Genomic DNA, 11,924 nt, shown 5'->3' with positions numbered 1-11,924 from the left:
GTTCAGTTCTAAGTACCCACATAGGGCAACTCATAACTGCCTGTAACTCCAGCTCCTGGACCCAATCCTCCTTCTCCTCTGGCCTCCACAGTCTCTCTCTCTCTCTCTCTCTCTCTCTCTCTCTCTCTCTCTCTCTCAGCTACCCCATCACTCACACATACATGCATACACATACACATGCATGCCCACAGAGCTACATGTAATTTTTTAAAAGACTTGATTTGAAATTCTTTGACAGGTTTTTTTTTTTTTTTTTTTTTTTTTTCCCTTTCCCAAACACCTCTTGCAGTAAACTAATCATCTAGCCCAGGAAACTAAAAGAATGAGTTTAAGATTCCTAAACATGTCTAGACTTAAGCCTGAGAAAACATTCTTCAAATGTCAGGTTTACTTTGCCCCATTCAGAAAGTTCTCCTGAAACATGAACTAGCTTTCTATCCTCAAATTCAGTTTTCTTTTTCTTTGCAGAAGGATGTAAAATGCAAAGAAAGCCTACTTGTTCTCTGTCCTGAGGCTTTAAGGACAGGGGTAGCTAATCGGGAAGGGGTGAACACCCCGGTACTTCTTTGATGTGAAAGTATGAGTCCAGGTATAGTAAGCATTTGTCAAAGGCGTTTCCTGTAACAGGTGAGCTACTATTAAGCAGTCTAAGGTAAGTCACCTAAAATCAAACTGGACTGCACAAGATGAAACAGGAAAGGAAGCATTGAGTTCCAGCCAGGCTGCCAGCAGCTGTATGTGCTATGGTCACTGACTTAAAAGGAATGATCTGTCACAGTCCTCCTGGCAGAATCAGGTGACCTCTGAGGTAAGTGTGAGCTCCCATGCCCATGGGAGAAGTAGAATGTGTAACAAACATCCAACAGAGAGCTGGAGGCAGCCAGAAAGAAGCCAAAAAGGAGAATAAATTATAAATTACATTACTCCAGACTTCAGTCATTCATGGAAAAGAAAACAGAACCCAGGGAGAAGGGGCATTTTCCATCTAAACTAATAACCATACACATTGGGTATTGCATCTGGAAAATATGATCTTTTTCTGCCACCACTAGAGCAGACAATATCCTCTTCCATTGTCCCTGCAACAACTGTTGGCAACTGCTGTCTGTGCCTCTATCCATTCTCCACTGAGGAAGCCCCTCTGCCTCCTTTCCCTTTGCTGTTGTAATTTTTATTGAATTCATCTCTGAATCTTTCTTCAGAGATTCACACACACAGAAACGTCTCTTGCCAAGGTCACTCATGAATGTGTCAAACCCAATGGTCAATTTTCAGCCTTTATTTTAATCTCACAAGCAGCTGTCTAGACAAGGTCAGCCACTCCCACCCTTTTAGAAGCAATTTCTTTCCTTAGCTTACATCTTATACATAATTTCTGGACATCCCTTCTCCACCCCAGAAAGACTCCAGATGGCCCCTCCCTTTCAATTGTTTCTCTGCTGTGGCCATGCTTGAATTCCTAAGGGATTTCATTAAGATCGTGAGCTTCATTCCACATTTTTTCAATAGGGAACTTTACTAAAATTCACAGATCTGTGATGTGCTCAACATTTCCTTGTGAACATCTGATCAGGGTTTAAAACTTAGTGAATTTTAAACCCAGCACTTCATTTATCGTGGCATCTCCACCATACCCAACCCAAATGACCTTTTCTCTTATCCATTTTCGTTTATCCTTTGGACTCAGTCTTCTTTCTCTTCCACTTATACCTTCCTCACTAATTTGCCAGCAAATTTCATTAGCATTAGCTTCACAGCCTGCCCAGAACTTGACTACTCTCTACCATATCCACAGCCACCACTTTCTGCCACACTGGCTTCTTAGACTGTCCTGACTTCAGCAGGTCCCCAGCTCTCTGCCCTCTGCTCCTAGAGTGCTCCTGCATGCTTGGTGGACTCTATGCTCAAAGAACAAAGACAGAACCACTAGGACTTAGTCTATTAGATTATCAACTCTGCTTCTTTCTGCTTGGCTCTCTTAACTGTGCAAGTTCTTTCTGTAGTCTTGATGAGATGGCCACTAGAAGCCCTTGACTCCGTCTTTCTTAGGTTACTGATTCTAGAAGGAAATGTCTTTTCTGAAATCTAATATTATTTTGGGAATGAATGGCTAACTTTGCATGTGCCAATCACCAAACTAGTTAAAGGGATCAGAATAAGACACTATTACCATGTTGGGACATCCTCAGTTACAGGGATGGAGAGGGACCACTCTGATTGACAGTGTCATCAGGACATCAAGACAGTGTGATGGTTTGTCTATGCTTGGCCCAGGGAGTGGCACTATTTGGAGGTGTGACCTTGTTGAAATAGGTTTGTCACTGTGGGCATGGGCTTTAAGACCCTATTTCTAGCTGCCTGGAAGCCAGTATTCTGTCTGCTAGCAGCCTTCAGATGAAGATGTAGAACTATCAGCTTCTCCTGTACCATGCTTGCCTGGATGCCACCATGTTGCCACCACCTTGATGATAATGGAGTGAACCTCTGAACTTTTAAGCTAGCCCCAATTAGATGTTGTCCTTATAAGATTTGCCTTGGTCATGGTGTCCATTCATAGCAGTAAAACCCTAACTAAGACACATAGGAACAAGGGAACTCTAGATATATAAAAAACAAGAGACTAAGAAATAACTTGGAATAGATAAAAATATTACCATCATAATTTAACACATTTTATTTATTGTTTTTGGCTATTTAATTCTTTTGATCCCATTTCCCCTTTTTGGGCTAATACTCTACACCATAAGATGAGGCTAAAGTGATTTTGTGTATATATGAATTATTTGAAAAAGTTAACTCATGGCTCCTGTGGAGACACCATATTCTGAGCCATCTTAGAGGAAGCACTGCACTCAGAGCAGCAGGTAAGAACCCTCTCTCTCTACCCTATGCCTCAGAGTTACAACTGGGAGACAGGGCGCTCAGGTCCCACAAACAACCCAAACCCCTCCCCTCCGGAATACCACTTCCCTTCTGGCCTGCACCTGGTCTTTTTGACTGGGGCAGATGCCTAGTTAATCTGATCCTGTGGAGACACCATATCCTGAGTCATCCTACAGGAGCCACTGCACTCAGAGCAGCACATACCATACCCTGAGCCATTCTAGAGGAGTCACTCCACATAGATCAGTGAACACCTAGCTGGTCTGCTCCTGTGAAAACACCATATTCTGAACCATCTTAGAGGAACCACTGCACTCAGAGCAGCAGGAGTTCAGAATCCCAGAGGCGGTCTGACAGGAGTTCTTCCACCCAGGATCACAGATCACAGAGACATCTGGACTCTGAGGAGTTCTGACAAAAGCAAAATAACTGGAAAGGCAGGCTCCAGTCAGAGACAGTGAATGCAGGTAGCACTAGAGTTAATCAGATGGCGAAAGGCAAGCTCAAGAATATAAACAACAGAAACCAAAGTTACTTGGCATCATCAGAACCCAGTTCTCCCACCATAGCAAGCCCTGGACACCCCATCACACTGGAAAAGCAGGATTCAGAATTAAAATCACTTCTCATGATGATGATAGAGGATTTTAAGAAGGACATAAGTAACTCCCTTAAAGAAGTACAGGAGAACACAGGCAAACAGGTAGAAACCCTTAAAGAGGAAACACAAAAATCCCTTAAAGAATTGCAAGAAAACACAACCAAACAGGTGAAGGAATTACACAAAACAATCCAGGATCTAAAAATGGAAGTAGAAACAATAAAGAAATCTCAAAGAGAGACTACCCTGGAGATAGAAAACCTAGGAAAGAGATCAGGAGTCATAGACACAAGCGTCACCAACAGAATACAAGAGACAGAAGAGAAAATCTCATGTGCAGAAAATACCATAAAAACATTGGACACAACTGTCAAAGAAAATGAAAAATGCAAAAAGCTCCTACCCCAAAACATCCAGGAAATCCAGGACACAATGAGAAGCAGGACACAATGAGAAGACCAAACCTAAGGATAATAGGTATAGATGAGAGTGAAGATTCCCCAAATTAAAGGGCCAATAAATATTTTCAACAAAATTATAAAGGAAAACTTCCCTAACCTAAAGAACAAGATGCCCATAAACATACAAGAAGCCCACAGAACGCCAAATAGTCTAGACCAGAAAAGAAATACCTCCTGTCACATAATAATCAAAACATCAAATGCACAAAACAAAGAAAAAATACTAAAAGCAGTAAGGGAAAAAGGTCAAGTAACATATAAAGGCAGACCTATAAGAATTACACCAGACTTCTCACCAGAGACTATAAAAGCCAGAAGATCCTGGACTGATATCATACAGACCCTTAGAGAACACAAATGCCAGCCCAGACTACTATACCCAGCAAAACTCTCAATCACTATAGATGGAGAAACCAAGATATTCCATGACAAAACCAAATTTGCACAGTATCTTCCCACAAACCCAGCACTTCAAAGGATAATTGATGGAAAACACCAACACAAGGAAGGAGACTACAACCTAGAAAAAGCAAGGAAGTAATCTTCCAACAACCCCAAAAGAAGATAGCTACACAAACATAATTCACCTTTAATAACAAAAATAACAGGAAGCCACATTTTTCCTTAATATCTCTTAACATCAATGGACTCAATTCTTCAATAAAAAGAGACTATAAAAGTAGACTATCAAACTGGATACACAAGCAGGACACAGAATTTTGTTGCATACAGGAAATGCATCTAAGTGAAGACAGACACTACCTCAGAGTAAAAGGATGGAAAACAATTTTCCAAGCAAATGGTCTCAAGAAACAAGCTGGAGTAGCCATTTTAACATCAAATAAAATTGACTTTCAACCAAAAGTAATAAAAAAACATAAGGAAGGACACTTCATACTCATCGAAGGAAAAATCTACCAAGATGAACTCTCAATTCTGAACACCTATGCTCCAAATGCAAGGGCACCCACATATATAAAAGAAACTTTACTAAAGCTTAAAACACACATTGCACCTCACACAATAATAGTGGGAGATTTCAACATCCCACTCTCAGCAATGGACAGATCATGGAAACAGAAACTAAACAGAGACACATTGAAATTAACGGAAGTTATGAACCAAATGGATTTAACAGATATCAATAGAACATTTCATCCTAAAACAAAAGAATATACCTTTTTCTCAGAACCTCATGGTACCTTCTCCAAAATAGACCATATAATTGGTCACAAAACAGTCCTCAACAGATACAAAAAGATTGATATAATCCCTTGCATCCATTCAGGTCAACACGGACTGTTGTTTTAATAATGACAAAACCAATGGAAAACCCACATGCACGTGGAAACTGAACAATGCTCTACTCAGTGATGACTTGGTCAAGGAAGAAATAAAGAAAGAAATTAAAGACTTTTTAGTATTTAATGAAAAGGGGGACACATCATACAAAAACTTGTGGGACTCCATGAAAGCAGTGCTAAGAAAAAAACTCATAACTCTAAGTGCCTATAAAAAGAAACTGGAGAGAGCATATACTAACAACTTGACAGCACACCTGAAAGCTTTAGAACAAAAAGAAACAAATACACCTAAGAGGAGTAGACGGCAGGAAATAATCAAACTCAGGGCTGAAATCAACCAAGTAGAAACAGAAAGAACTATACAAAGAATCAACAAAACCAGGAGCTGGTTCTTTGAGAAAATCAACAATATAGATAAACCCCCAGCCAGATTGACCAGAGGGGACACAGACAGTATCCAAATTAATAAAATTAGAACTGAAAAGAGAGACATAACAACAGAAACTGAGGAAATTAAAAAAAAATCATCAGATCCTACTACAAAGGTCTCTACTCAACAAAACTGGAAAATCTAGATGGAATGGACAATTTTCTAGATGGATACCAGGTACCAAAGTTAAACGAGGAGCAGATAAACCATCTAAACAGTCCCATAACCCCTAAAGAGATAGAAGCAGTCATTAAAAGTCTCCCCACCAAAAAGAGTCTGGGACCAGACGGTTTTAGTGCATAATTCTATTAGACCTTCAAGGAAGACCTAATACCAATTCTCTTCAAACTATTCCACAAAATACAAACAGAAGGAACACTACCCAATTCGTTCTATAAAGCTACAATTATGCTCATACCTAAACCTCACAAAGACCCAACAAAGAAAGAGAACTTCAGACCAATCTCCCTTATAAATATCAATGCAAAAATACTCAATAAAATTCTCACAAACCGAATCCAAGAACATATCAAAACAATCATCCAGCATGATCAAGTGGGCTTTATCCCAGGAATGCAGGGATGGTTTAATATTTGGAAATCCATCAATGTAATCCACTATATAAACAAACTCAAAAAAAAAAAAAAAAAACCCACATGATCGTCTCACTAGATGCTGAGAAAGCATTTGACAAAATTCAACATCCCTTAATGGTAAAAGCCTTGGAAAGATCAGGAATTCAAGGCCCATACCTAAACATATTTAAAGCAATATACAGCACACCAGTAGCCAATATCAAACTAAATGGAGAGAAACTTGAACCAATCCCACTAAGATCAGGGACTAGAAAAGGCTTCTCACTCTCTCCCTACCTATTCAATATAGTACTGGAAGTCCTAGCTAGAGTGATTAGACAACAAAAAGAAGTCAAAGGGATACAAATAGAAAAGGAAGAAGTCAAAATTTCACTATATGTAGATGATATGATAGTATACTTAAGGGACCCAAAAACTTCCTCCGGAGAACTCCTAAATGTGATTTAAAAAAAAAAAAAAAACACTTCAGGAAAGTGGCTGGTTATAAAATCAACTCAAACAAATCAGTAGCCTTCCTCTACGTGAAAGATAAACAGATTGAAAAAGAAATTAGGGAAATGACACCCTTCACAATAGTCACAAATAATATAAAATACCTTAGTGTGGATCTAACCAAGCAAGTGAAAGATCTGTATGACAAGAACTTCAAGTCTCTGAAGAAAGAAATCAAAGAAGATCTCAGAAGATGGAAAGATCTCCCATGCTCATGGATTGGCAGGATTAATATAATAAAAATGGCCATCTTGCCAAAAGCAATCTACAGATTCAACGCAATCCCCATTAAAATCCCAACTCAATTCTTCACAGAGTTAGAAAGAGAAATTCTCAAATTCATTTTGAATAACAAAAAAGCCAGGATAGGGAAAACTTTCCTCAATAATAAAATAACTTCTGGAGGAATCATCATCACTGACCTCAAGCTGTACTACAGAGTGATAAAAACTGCATGGTATTGTTACAGAGATAGGCAGGAAGATCAATGGAATTGAAGACCCAGAAATGAACCCACACACCTATGGTCACTTGATGTTTGACAAAGGAGCTAAAACTGTCCAGTGGAAAAGGACAGTATTTTCAACAAATGGTGCTGGTTCAACTGGAGGACAACATGTAGAAGAATGTACATTCATCCATTCTTATCTCCTTGTACAAAACTCAAATCCAAATAGATAAAGGACCTCCACATAAAACCAGATACACTGAAACTAATAGAAGAGAAGGTGGGGAAGAATCTCGAATACCTAGGCACAGGGCAAAAGTTCCTGAACAGAACACCAATGGCTTATGCTCTAAGATCATGAATTGACAAACGGGACCTCATAAAATTGCAAAGTTTCTGTAAGGCAAAGGACGTTGTCAATAGGACAAAACCACAACCAACAGATTGGGAAAAGATCTTTACCAATCCCAGTTCGGACAGAGGGCTAATATCCAATATATATGAAGAACTCAAGAAATTAGACTCCAGACAACCAAATAACCCTATTAAAAATAGGGTACAGAGCTAAACAAAGAATTCTTAACTGAGGAAACTTGAATGTCCGAGAAGCACCTAAAGAAATGTTCAGCATCCTTAGTCATCAGGGAAATGCAAATCAAAACAACCCTAAGCTTCCACCTCACACCAGTCAGAATGGCTAAGATCAAAAACTCAGGTGATAGCAGATGCTGGCAAGGATGTGGAGAAAGAGGAACACTCCTCCATTGTTGGTGGGATTGCAAGATGGTGCAACCACTCTGGAAATCAGTCTGGTGGTTCCTCGGAAAATTGGACATAACGTCACCTGAGGACCCCGCTATACCACTCCTGGGCATATACCAAGAAGATGCTCCAACATGTAACAAGGACATATGCTCCACTATGTTCATAGCAGCCTTATTTATAATAGCCAGAAGCTGGACAGAACCCAGATGTCCTTCAACAGAGGAATGGATACAAAAAATGTGATACATTTACACAATGGAATATTGCTCAGCTATTAAAAACAATGAATTCGAGAAATTCTTAGGTAAATGGATGGAACTAGAAAATATCATCCGGAGTAAGGTAACCCAGTCACAAAAGAACACACACGGTATTCACTCACTGATTATCGGATAATAGCCCAGAAGCTTGAAATATCCAAGATTCAACTCACAGACCACATGAAGCTCATAAAGTAGGAAGACCAAGTGTGGGTGCCTCGGTCCTTAGAAGGAGTAACAAAATATTCAAGGTAGCAAATATGGAGACAAAGTATGGGACAGAAACTGAAGGAGGGGCCGTCTGAACACCATTCCACCTGGGTATCCATCCCATGTGCAGTCACCAAAAGTAGATGCTGATGTGAATGTCAGGAAGTGCGTGCTGACAGGAGCCTGATTTAGCTGTCTCCTTAGAAGTCTGCTAGAGCTTGACATATTCAGAGGCAGATGCTCACAGCTAACAATTGAACTGATCAAGGGGTTCCCAATGGAGGAGTTAGAGAGAAGACTGAAGGAGCTGAAAGGTTTTGCAGCCCTATGAGGAGAGCAACAATACCAACCAACCAGAGCTCCCAGGGTCTAAACCACCAGCCTGGGAGCACATAGGGAGGGACCCATGGCTCCAGTTGTATATGTAAGGGAGGATGGCCCTGTCGGGCATAGGTGGGAGAGGAGATCCTTGGTCCCATGAAGGCTGAATACTGAGTGGGGAGGAATTCGAGAGTGGGGAGGTGGAAATGTGTGGGTAGGTGGGGGCACATCTTCATAGAAGCAGGAAGAGGGGAGGATGGGATAGGGGGTTCCTGGGCGGGGGGGGGGGCGGAATGAGAAAAGGGGATAACATCTGAATTGTAAATAAAATATCCAATAAAAAAAGAAAAAGTTAATTCATTATATCTTCTATTAAATGAATGCTGTCTACTGTAAAATATAGATTCTCCCATTAGTAGTAGCTGATGAAATATGGAGATACAAATAATGTTCTGTATAATTTGTCATAACAATGAATGTGTGAGTAACAGTCAACTAAAGATGATTTGAATATTTATTCACCATATTCTTACAGATTCTAATTGGAGACATAGACAAGAAGAAAATTAAATATCATGTAAATTTTAAAAAGAGAAATAAAATGACCTTTGTGCTTAGAGATGTTTTAATAACTGTAGTAGTCCTAAAAACTCTATGAGAAAACTGTTGGAATTAATAAGTGAATTTATCAACACACAAACATGAATTGCTATCCTACATAGTAACAATAGTATACTCCATAAAGTAGATGAAACTATTGTAATTTAGAATAAAATCGGCTGTAGTTGGAATCCCCAGTATGGGCAGAGCACCTTGCAGGTGCTTCCATTAGGAGGGCAAAACCCTTGGGAATTAGGCACTTATAGCAGAAATTAAGAAAGTTTTTACTTCCCTTCCTCAAGTCTTGTGCTTTCCTGAAAGACATACCACAGAGAGCTCTGGAATTCAGAGAACTCAACCAGTGTTCTGAAGTTTCCTGAGATTTCTGCTCCAACCACAGAGACACCATTATAGCTCACCATTAAATTAAGCAAAAATTACACATATTCAAATTAATGTATTCAATGATACATAACTATAATATTTTAATAAATATGACACATATAGCCCAGAATTTCACATGTAACAAATCACTAATAAGTGGTTGATACAATTGTTTTAATTATAACTCTGTTTTACTTTAGATTTTCTTATTTTCCACTTGTACAAATAGAAACATAGTTAAACTGTCTTTTTGAAAGTGCTTTGTTTTAAATGGTATCTTTGTTTTTAATGAATGTAATCATCGGCAAAACTATTAGTAAAGTGGTCGCATGTTCAATTCTTGGCACTTTAATGGAATGCCTTTTACACAAAATCAACGTTTTAATTAAAAATTGTTAGCTACAATCTCCCTCTGCTCACTCAGCAATTAGTAGTTTCCTAAAACTAAAAATGTAAAACTCTAAAAGCAAAAATTACAATGTTTAATTTATATAGGTAAATTTCTAAGTCGAAAGGCACTCTTTGGTCCATTAAAGACTGTTTATTTACTTATTTTACAATTCCAGGGATTGAACTCAGGGCTGTGTAAATGCTACGCAAGGGTTCTGCTACTGAGCTATATCTTAAACCCCGTTTGAAGATTTATCGAACAACGATTACACTGTAATGGGAGATATTTAGAAAACGGCCCTCTGTCCGGCTTGTTCCTGGGCAGCTGCCATGTTCCCGCTATTTCCCTCTCTGACCATAGCTCCAGCTAGCTAGAAACACTGACTCTGGCACCCACAAGATGTTACCATGGCGGCTGGTTCTGCTGATCAGCTCCATAGAGACCATGCTTCAAATCATGGATCTTGGGCCAACCTTGTCACCCTCATGGTTCTCTGGTAAGTCCCAGACAATACCCGCCATACTCCTGGTACCCAGTAGAATGAAGACTCTTAATGCTTAAAGATTATCCAATGGATTTATATATTTGGAAATGCTCAATTAGCAAGATGCCAGTGGGGCTGTAGCATGAGCATGGGCGTGGGTCCAGTTGAGCTGAGTTGTGGGTTTGCCGCCCCAGGAGGCTGGAGCTGCAAAGTGCAGGAAGTTGAGTTCACTTTATGTGCCTAGGGCAGACCTCAGGCTGTGAGAAGCTGCAGGACTCCACCCTGCGCGTGGGGAGAACACTGTCTGAGACACCGCATGGACTGGAGCTCTTGGGTTGGAGGTCCTCAGGCAGAGGCGGCTGGCCGGAGACCAGCTGGTCTCAGCCCTTGGGCTCCAGAAGGGTTGAGATGGGGGGCATATGGGCTGGATGGACCCGCAGCTGAAAGGGGAGGGGGGAGAGGCTGGGGTGGCGCCCTGTGAGGTAGATGAGACTCTTGGTCGAGGTGACTCACTTGGCTGGGTCCTGGCTGGCTCGGCTACCTTGCTTGAGTTGGTGGGCTCCGTGGCTGGAATGCAGAGTGGTTCTCAGTGGGAGATTAGATTCGGCTTGGTAATTGAAGACCTTCTCCACAGTTCCCCATGGTGCGGGCCCCAATGACAAGAGGTACTCCATGATTTTAAAAGGTTTATTGTCATGGCAGAAAGTGGATAAAGCTGTTCCCCCATGTTCTCAGGGAGGGCCTGAGGTTTATATCTTTTGCAAGTAGGAAGAGGGTCTGGGAAGGAATGCTTAATTGGCTATGCCCTCTGGTCTTTAGGAACCTCATTAACATGGAGATCTCTTGAGGCTCTGAGGCCTGTAGTCATGCCCTCTACCTGTGCTACGTGACCAATTGTCACAAACCTTTCTTTGAGAGGGGCTGTGGATGGCTGAAGCTAAGTGAAAGGGCCCAGGAGCAAGGCCAAACACATACCATCCCTTTAGAGTCTCCAGGGTTTGAGGCCTGCGCTCAACCAGGTACCAAGCTGCCTCTCACAGCCCACTGCATCACAGATGCCCACACAATTAAAATTTTTACCTAATATCTAACCTTTTGATAGAAAGTGCTAGCAGGACAGTAGTGGTGCATGCCTTTAATCCCAGCACTTGGGAGGCAGAGGCAGGTGGATTTCTGAGTTCAAGGCCAGCCTGGTCTACATAGTGAGTTCCAGAACAGCCAGGGCTACACAGAGAAACCCTGTCTCAAAAAACAAAACAAAACAAACAAACAAAAAAAAGTGCTACCCAGGACT

This window comes from Arvicanthis niloticus, chromosome 3 (genome assembly GCF_011762505.2).
Source record: "Arvicanthis niloticus isolate mArvNil1 chromosome 3, mArvNil1.pat.X, whole genome shotgun sequence".
NCBI classification, from domain to species: Eukaryota; Metazoa; Chordata; class Mammalia; order Rodentia; family Muridae; genus Arvicanthis; species Arvicanthis niloticus.
The sequence above is the reverse complement of the archived record's forward strand: the minus strand, read 5'-3'. Positions refer to the sequence as shown.